The following is an 8,614-nucleotide window of genomic DNA, read 5'->3' as shown; positions in this document are numbered from 1 at the left end:
TAATCATTTCCTTCACTGATGTATTTTCTTTATTCATAAATTGCATCGATCTGTCCATTTTCTTTGCTTGTGGTTTGGTCCCTCCTCTTTAATTAGCATCTGTTTATTACAGTGTCTGGTCCTATTATTTTTTGTGTTGCTCTTCCTTACTTCATGGCTGGTTATGGGTGGAGATAGAGGATCTATTTCATTTTCAAATTTCCTCTGAGCTTTATTTTATTTTTTTTAAACAGAATTTTCTTTCACCGATTGCTTATGATATGTTCACTTCTACTGGCTTCATTTCCTTTTCCTCCCACCTTCATATGTCACTTGCTTAGTTGACACTGTTTGATTTTGTTGGTTGCTTTGGTTTCATGGTAATTTATTGATCAAATATGGGTTTTGGAGACAGAGCACTTATTTTTTGTGAACTTGTTTAGTTATGATTAAATGAGACCTCATTTTGCTAGAAAAAAAGAAGTCATTATTTGTGGGTTATTGGAGATAGAAGATCTGTTATTTTGACCTGAATGTTGTAGTTCAATTAACTTGACATGAATGGCATAGAATGTGTAGCTATACTTGTTAAATACTGCACTTGCTATATCATATCTCCTGGACTAAATGGCATGCTTTTTGGGTTGAACTTGTGATGACTGAAGTATTGTAATTGGTCTATAACATAATGAGTAAAGATAAGGTCAAAGCTTCGTGGGATATAAAAACCACAAAGGTGTTTATTGACTTGTGCATTGAAGAAGTTCAAAAAGGGGAAGAAAAGGTACTAGCTTGACAAAGGCTGCTTGGGCAAGTCTTTCTGATAGCTTCACTGCAAAGATTGGGGGACTCTATACGAAACCACAATTTAAGAAAAAATTTGATGCCATGCAAAGAAGTTGCAATCATGGGATATGCTGCTTCATGAGACAGGTTTGGGGTAAGATACTAAGAAGAATACTGTTAGTACACCTGATGATTGGTGGGAGAAGAAATTAGTGGTAATCATTTAACTTGATTTAAGCTTGCATTTTCTCCTATGTTAACGTTTTTTGTATAATGAATAATATTTTTAGTGTTGAATGTGCAGGAAGTTCCAAACTACAAAAAATTCAGAGAAAAAGGACTTCAATTTTAAGATAAATTAACTTAACTCTTTGGGACTGTAGCTGTAATTGGACCACAGTTAAGGGCACCTACTTCTATGACACTTCCAAGTGAAGGAGTACCTGAAGATGATATGGAAGAAGGGTCTGGAGATAGTGATGAAGTTTTAGTGGCATCAACTGGCATAAGGGGGGAGTTTAATTCGGCCACATTCAATAATAATAGTAGGGGTAGTGGGGGTAACACTAGGATGAGATAGGAAATCATTCGTGGGGGTAGAAGCATAAGTGGGGCTCGACCCAGTAGCTCATTAGGGGTTAGAAAAAAGGGTAAATCGATGAAGAAAAAACCAACTTCCACTATGAAAGCAGAAACACTAAGCATGATAGCTGAAGTAAATGAAATGATTCTCAGTGTGGACATGAAGAAATATCACAAGCATGTGCTAGGAGGCTAGAAGAAGAAGCACGTGCTTATGAGATGTCAATTGCGAGAGTCATGGATCACCCTAATGAAATTGATGAAATTGTTGATGATCCTGATCTGTTTAGATGGTGCACAACACTCCTTATGAGGGAGCCAGCTGCAAGGGAAATGTATGTGGCTCTGAAGAATAGAAGGGAGAAACTTGTGATCTTTTTGAAGCATGCAACTAAGAATTGAGACTTTTCCGACATGCTTATCATAGTAATAACTTGTTAGAAGGTGACTGGGATAATTTGCATACATTTTTGGGAATGAGGTAACCAACACTAAATGTGTATTGTAATATGTGACTACTAAACTGCTGGAGGAATTAAACAACTTATTTTCTTGTTAAATGTTTAGTGATTTCATATTAAGGTTTCTGAATCTTATGTCTATGTGCATAGGATAAAACAAAAAATAAATGATGAAATTAAACATGTGAAAGAGTATCATAAATGACAAAACAAAAGGGTTAACCAAGTTATAGTATTGGTTGGCGGATACGCTTCTCTTCATTTGTGTAAAGAGCCTCGGTATACAAGTATTTATACAGGTAAGGCATGGGTAAGGGACATTTTACAAGGCCATCCCACTTATTGTTATAATATGTTTAGGATGGAAAGGGAAATGTTCTTCAATCTTTGCATAGACTTGCAACAACAAGGTCCAAGGAAAACTATAAATATAGGGATACATAAAATGGTTGCAATGTTTTTAAATACCATTGGCCATGCACTTAGTAGTAGGATGTAGTAAGAAAGATTTCACCATTCAGGGGAGACAATTAGCAGACATTTTCATAACGTCTTAATGGCATGCTGTGACTTGCTATGTCCAATATCAAACCAAAAGATCTAACATTCTAGCATTTTCATACAAGAATATGCCATGGCAAATACTAGCCTTTTTTCAAACATGCTATTAGAGCAATTGATGGGACACATGTTTTATGCATTGTTTCATGTAACAGAGCACACAAAATATATTTGTAGAAAAGGAATAGTGATGAAAAATGTAATGGCAATTTGTGATTGGGACATGTGCTTTACTTTTGTATTGGCTGGATGGGAAGGTAGTGTGCATGATGCTCATATATTTGATCACGCCCTCACAAATCCTTCCATGACCTTTCCCCATTTGCCTGAAGGTATATTTTAAATTGCTACAATTTATTTATGCCTAACTTAGAAAACAAACTTTCTTGATACCAATAATATATTTCATGTAGGTAAATATTATTTGGTGGAGGTTGGCTATATGACACCCATTGGATACCTTGGTCCCTATAGACATGAGTGCTACCATCTCCTTGATTTTTGAAGGTAATCTACACTTGAAAATGAGAATGAAGTGTTGTCACATATCGAATTTTGGGCCTAGAAGTACTGAAATTAGCCTGAAATGTGTAGGCTACCAGACTTGTTTTGGCAAAGGTCCTAGAGATTCCCTGGATGGATAGCAGGATTCCCAAGGACTAAATCGCAAAGGAAAAGTTTTCTGGGACTGAGAAAAGAGGAAGTTAGAGACTCGAAAGTCTCGAGACCTAGGAATGAGAAATAGAGATAAATGTAGGCCAAAGGTTATGTTAGAGGCCTCAATGAGGTGAATTTGGAGGTTAAGCCAAACCTGGGACAAAATCGTAGTTTTGTAAAGTTTTGGGTTGGTAAGGGCAAAAATGAAAATTATGCTTGAAAATCCTAGAAAATGAGAAATGGTAGGTTAAAGCCTGAACACTTCAAAAAAATTTCAAAAAATAAGAATAAGGTTTAGAGGCCTGTATGAGGCTAAAAATGACGAAAATGCCCTTAGGAGGAATTTGTGGAATTCCCAGAGTTTTGACTGATTTTGAATATTATTGAAAATGAATTATTTAAAGTATCGAGAGACCTTAGATAATTGGAAGAAAATGGGAGAAAATACTTGAGGAATTATCACATGTTTTAAAAATAATTTTGTCCCCAAAAAGCAAAGAGGTTGGTTTTAATGGAATTTAAAGCCTATTTATATACTATCCAGGGAAAGTCAGAGTCACAGGTCTAGAGATTGACTTTGGACTTATGAAAAATTGGAAGAAGAATTCGGTCCATAACTCCAAGAATCTATCTCTGGGTATCAATACTATTTTTCTTAATAGAAGAACAATGGAAGAGCATCACTCCCTCTTTGGGCATGTTATATAATGTCATGTGGATTTATTTGAGGGAAGAAAATGGTGCCATAACATGCCCTAATGGTCCCGGGAAAGTCAGGACCCTAAAAAGTACCCTATACGGTGCATAATGGTAAGATAGGTGGAGGAATGCCTAAGGATTATATTTTGCATGAATTTTATATTAATTTCCTCCCTATTTTAATGTCAAAATGATGAAGGAATATGGAAGAGACAAGTGTATGGCTAGATGAGAAAAGAAGGTATTACGTGTACAGTTGGATATAAGACACGTGTACGGTCAGACGCAAGATACATGTACGGTTGGATTAAAGGCATATGGGTTGATGATGTAAGCATGATGTCATCAAGATGATGTAAGTATGATGTCATAGGACACATGTCACCATAAGATTAAAAGAGAAAATAGACAGTCCAGATCAAGCCACACATTTTTAGGATCAACGGCCTAGATTCAGTCTTGTTTTCTATAAATACCCCCTCCTCTCCCTCACTTTCGTCCAACCTAGAGGAAACCTTGGGGACGCTTTGGCAAAATGGTTTTTAGAGAGAGAAAGAAGAGGGAGAAAGAAATGTCAAGTGGTCCCATACAAGATCAAGCTCTAAAACAATAGTCTTGATGCATCCAAGAGAAGGTTTGGATGTGGTTGAGCAAGCAACCTTAATAGTTGGAAGCAAAAAGTAGTAAGAAGAAATTTTAAGGATACACGGTCAATCAATGATGCACAATGATTGCATGAAGGGGAGCATGAGAAGAAAGGAGAAGGAAGTGGAGAATTATTGATGTTAATGATTGGCTAAGGATTTATGTTTAATTCTCTTATGTAAATTATGTATACAAATACCAATGATGCAATGTATTTGTTTAGAATGTTTATGGCATGAATGGAAATGTATAAGGATGAATGGGAAAGGATAGGGCCAAACTATGCATGCCAGAACAATAAAAAGAATTAAAGCAAGGATTGTCTAATGGATAAAACGTAGGTCCTAGAGCAGTCAGCTTCCAGCTCTAGTTTGACCTATCACATGTATGATTTAAGCCATGAAATTTGGTATGGTTAAAGTACACACCCTGAGCTTTAAAACAAGTAGTAGATCACCTAAAATGGATCTGTGTGTGAAGAGTTATGCTCAGTCAAAGTTAGGGCAGAGAAATTAGAATGTACAGTTTTGACTAAATGAGCAGTAAAGTTTAATAAATAAACTGTATGAATTGGGCAAGGATAAGTCTACTTTCATATTTTTTTCCTATAGAGAATTAAAAGTGCTTTGAGTCAAATTTTAGAGCACCTCAATATGATTTTTATAGAATTAGTTATGATTTTTTGAAGTTGGATAAAAATCTAGAATTTAACCATGAACAGTAACACGAGAACCAATTGCAAATTTTTAATCTTTGGGCTTGGTTCATGAATCGCTTGAACCGTAATGCTTCCAAACATGTACTCTGAGGGGTTAAAGGAAGGATGTTTTAAGTGTTCAATTATTTGCACTCAAGTCTACGGAGCACTATTGAAAGAACTTTTGGAGTTTGGAAGAGTAAGTTTGCAATTTCAGGAAACTTACAGAGCTATGACTTTTTAACACAGGTTAAAATTATTTATGCAATGATGGCTATACATAATTTTATTAGATCAACATCTATTTCTGATCCTTGTTTCATTCAGTTTGAACAAGAAGGTACTTATGCACAAGAAGATAATGATGATGTTGGAGTTGGATCTTCACATATACCTTCATCAATAGAATCTTCATCTCACATGACTCAGCTTGATGACTCCATAAGAGATGAAATTGTTCATTATATACAAGACTAATAGTCATGTCCTTTTTATTTCTTTTTTTTTTCCCGACAATGTAATGTGTTGTTTAAAAAAACTAATTGGATTAATATATTTCATTGCAACCTCAATTATTACGACAATTAGAATGGAATTTTTTTGTGTGGCTATTCAATTTTGTGAAAAAAAAAATTATGGGATTTCATGTTTAAAATCTCTAAGGTAAAATAATTTTTTTTATTAGCAAAATAAATCATTTTCCTAAAAACATATTTAATTATTTTATAAATATATATACACATTTATTATTTATTATTTACATTATTTATGTCTTATTTATTATGCTGAAAAAATATATACTATTAACAAATTTATTACTTCAAATAGACATATATTATCAATTATTTTATTTTAATAGAAGAATTTAAAACTTATTTATACATTATCCAGGAAAAGTCAAAGTCAACTGTCCAGAGGTTGACCTTTGACTTAAGAAAAATTAGGGAAATCCCCCCTGATGAATAAATAGTATTAGTACCCGGAGACAGATTCTCAGAGTCATGAACCAATGGAAAGAATTCGATCAAGTTTACTCCGAAATAAATATTATCAATTATTTTATTTTAATGGAAGAATAAGGGAAGAGCATCACTTCCTCTTTAAACATGTTATATAATGCCATATGGATTTATTTGAGGTGAGAAAATAGTGCTAAAACATGTCCCAATGGTCCTGGGTGGGTTAGGACCTGAAAAGGTATTTGATATAATGTAGCATGGCAAAATAGGTGGATGAATGCCTAAGGGATATATGGTCCAAGGGATGTAAGATACATGTACGGTCGGATACAAGATACATGTACAGTGGGATTAAAGACATGTGGCTTGATGATGTAAGCATGATGTCATGAGGACACTTGTCACTGTAAGACAAAGAGGAAAAAATGGATGGCCAATATTTAATCTTACAATTTTAAGATCAATGGCCAGAATTTGTTCTTAAACCCTATAAATACCCCCTTCCCTCCCCCTCATTTCGTCCAAGCTCAAGGGAACCATGAGGAAACTCTTACAAAATAAATTCTAGAGAGAGAAAGGCTAAGTGACCTTATGTAAGATCAAGCTCTAAAACAAGGTACGTGCTTGGTTTATGATGTAGTTTTCACTACCCTTATTGTTATTGAGCTTGGTTATAGATTTTAATGATTTTTGGGAGCTTGAAACCCTTGGGGGATATGCTGCACAAAATTCTTAAGAATAGGAGAAGACGAAATTGATGTTAGAATAATATTTAAAGGCTTAAAAGGAACAGGAATCAAGTGGTTTTATATTGAAATTGGTTGAATTTCATGATTATGTAACTTGAGTAATATTTCAGTCAAGGCTAGTTCACAGAGAAGGACTTTGATTTTGATTATTTTGGGCTTGGAAATGGATTTTACATGCAAAATTGTGTGGGAATAGCATGTGGAATTAATTTTAGAAAGGTTGAAAATCAATCTCAAAAGTTAGAAGCTAATATAGCCCAAAGAAAACAAAGTATTGATGTTGCTAAGTACCATGGCTCTAATGAATGAATGGAAATGATGCGTTGGTGCATTTAGAGCCATGAGACATCAAGGAAAATGAATGGAAAAGGTTGAGCAAGTAACCTTAATGGTTGGAAGCAAAAGGGAGTAAGAAGAAAACTTAATGATACAAGATAGTGAACTTACCTTTCTTGCATGCTTGATGTGCATATTTGTGTGTTGATGTGCATTATGTGATTAGGTGATATTATGAGATGGTGATGCTAGCACGATGCTTTATTTCAATGATGTTTTCCATGGCCATGCATGTTAATATGAAACATTGAGCATGAGAATATGTTATAAGTAAGCATGAGTTAGATCAAGTAAGCATGTTGTACACTTGCATCCATTTTGCATGCATTGATGGTAATGTTTACTACTGAGATTCTCTCGAATCTCATCCTCCCTTAACCAACCATAATAGGTGATAATGATCAAGTAAATGATGCATGAAAGAGAAGCAAGGAAAGAGGAAAACAATTGAAAAAGTTATCGTATTACATTGCATAGATTGTATACTGCTGTATGTTATAAATGTGACATTGATAGTACATGATGATAGATGATGATGGCATGTATAATTGATTATGATAGTGTATGGGAGTAGTCTATGGATTGAATGGGAAGGTGTTATACAAGGAAAGAATTAATTATGAATTATTAATGCAAGTTAAGTAGATAAAGCATCTCTAAAGGAGCCATGAATTAGTGACAAAGTGGAGGTGGGACAAACAATTGATTCTGCTCATAAAATTTGGTATGGTTAAAGTACACATTCTAAGCTTTGAAAAAAGTGGTAGATCACCTAAAATAGATGTGTATGCTAAGAGTTATGCTTGATCAAAGTTAGGACAAAGAAACTGGAACATACAGTTTTGACCAAATGAATAGTAAACTTTAATGAATAAATAGTATAAATTGGCGAGGCTTAAGTCTAGTTTTATATTTATCCCTATAGAGAATTAAAAGAGCTTCAAAACGAATTTTGAACCACCTCAATATGAGTTTTCTATAATTAGTTATGATTTTTTAAAGTTAGACCTAAAATCTAGAATTTAACCAGTGAACAGTAACCCGAGAACCAATTACAAGTTTAAATCTATGGGCTTGTTTCAGGATTTGCTTGAATCATAACACTTGTAAATCCGTACTCTAAGGGGTTAAAGGAAGGATGTTTCACATAATGTGCCTTGAATATATGGAATGTTGAGTGATATGGTGGTATGTTTAATTGCTCTCTTTCCATGACATAAGAATATGTTAGTATGCATGACACTTTGTTAGTGACATATAGCAATCTTGCATTGCATATTTAGCATGAATATTATGGTTCTTGCTACTGAGATTTCTATGAAATCTCACTCCTTTTATGTCCAAATAACTAACTGTTTAGGAGTTGGAACATCCAAGGAGAAGGGCAAAGAGATCATGTTGGGATGAAGGTGTATATGAATTTTTATGGACTTTGTAATGCAAGTTTGTAATAATTATTTATGACGTTGGTGGCCGTAAATGATTGGTAATGATGTACTCAGA

Source organism: Neltuma alba, unplaced genomic scaffold (genome assembly GCF_004799145.2).
Source record: "Neltuma alba isolate B1F8T4 unplaced genomic scaffold, ASM479914v2 tig00011656_pilon, whole genome shotgun sequence".
Lineage (NCBI taxonomy): Eukaryota > Viridiplantae > Streptophyta > Magnoliopsida > Fabales > Fabaceae > Neltuma > Neltuma alba.
The sequence above is the reverse complement of the archived record's forward strand: the minus strand, read 5'-3'. Positions refer to the sequence as shown.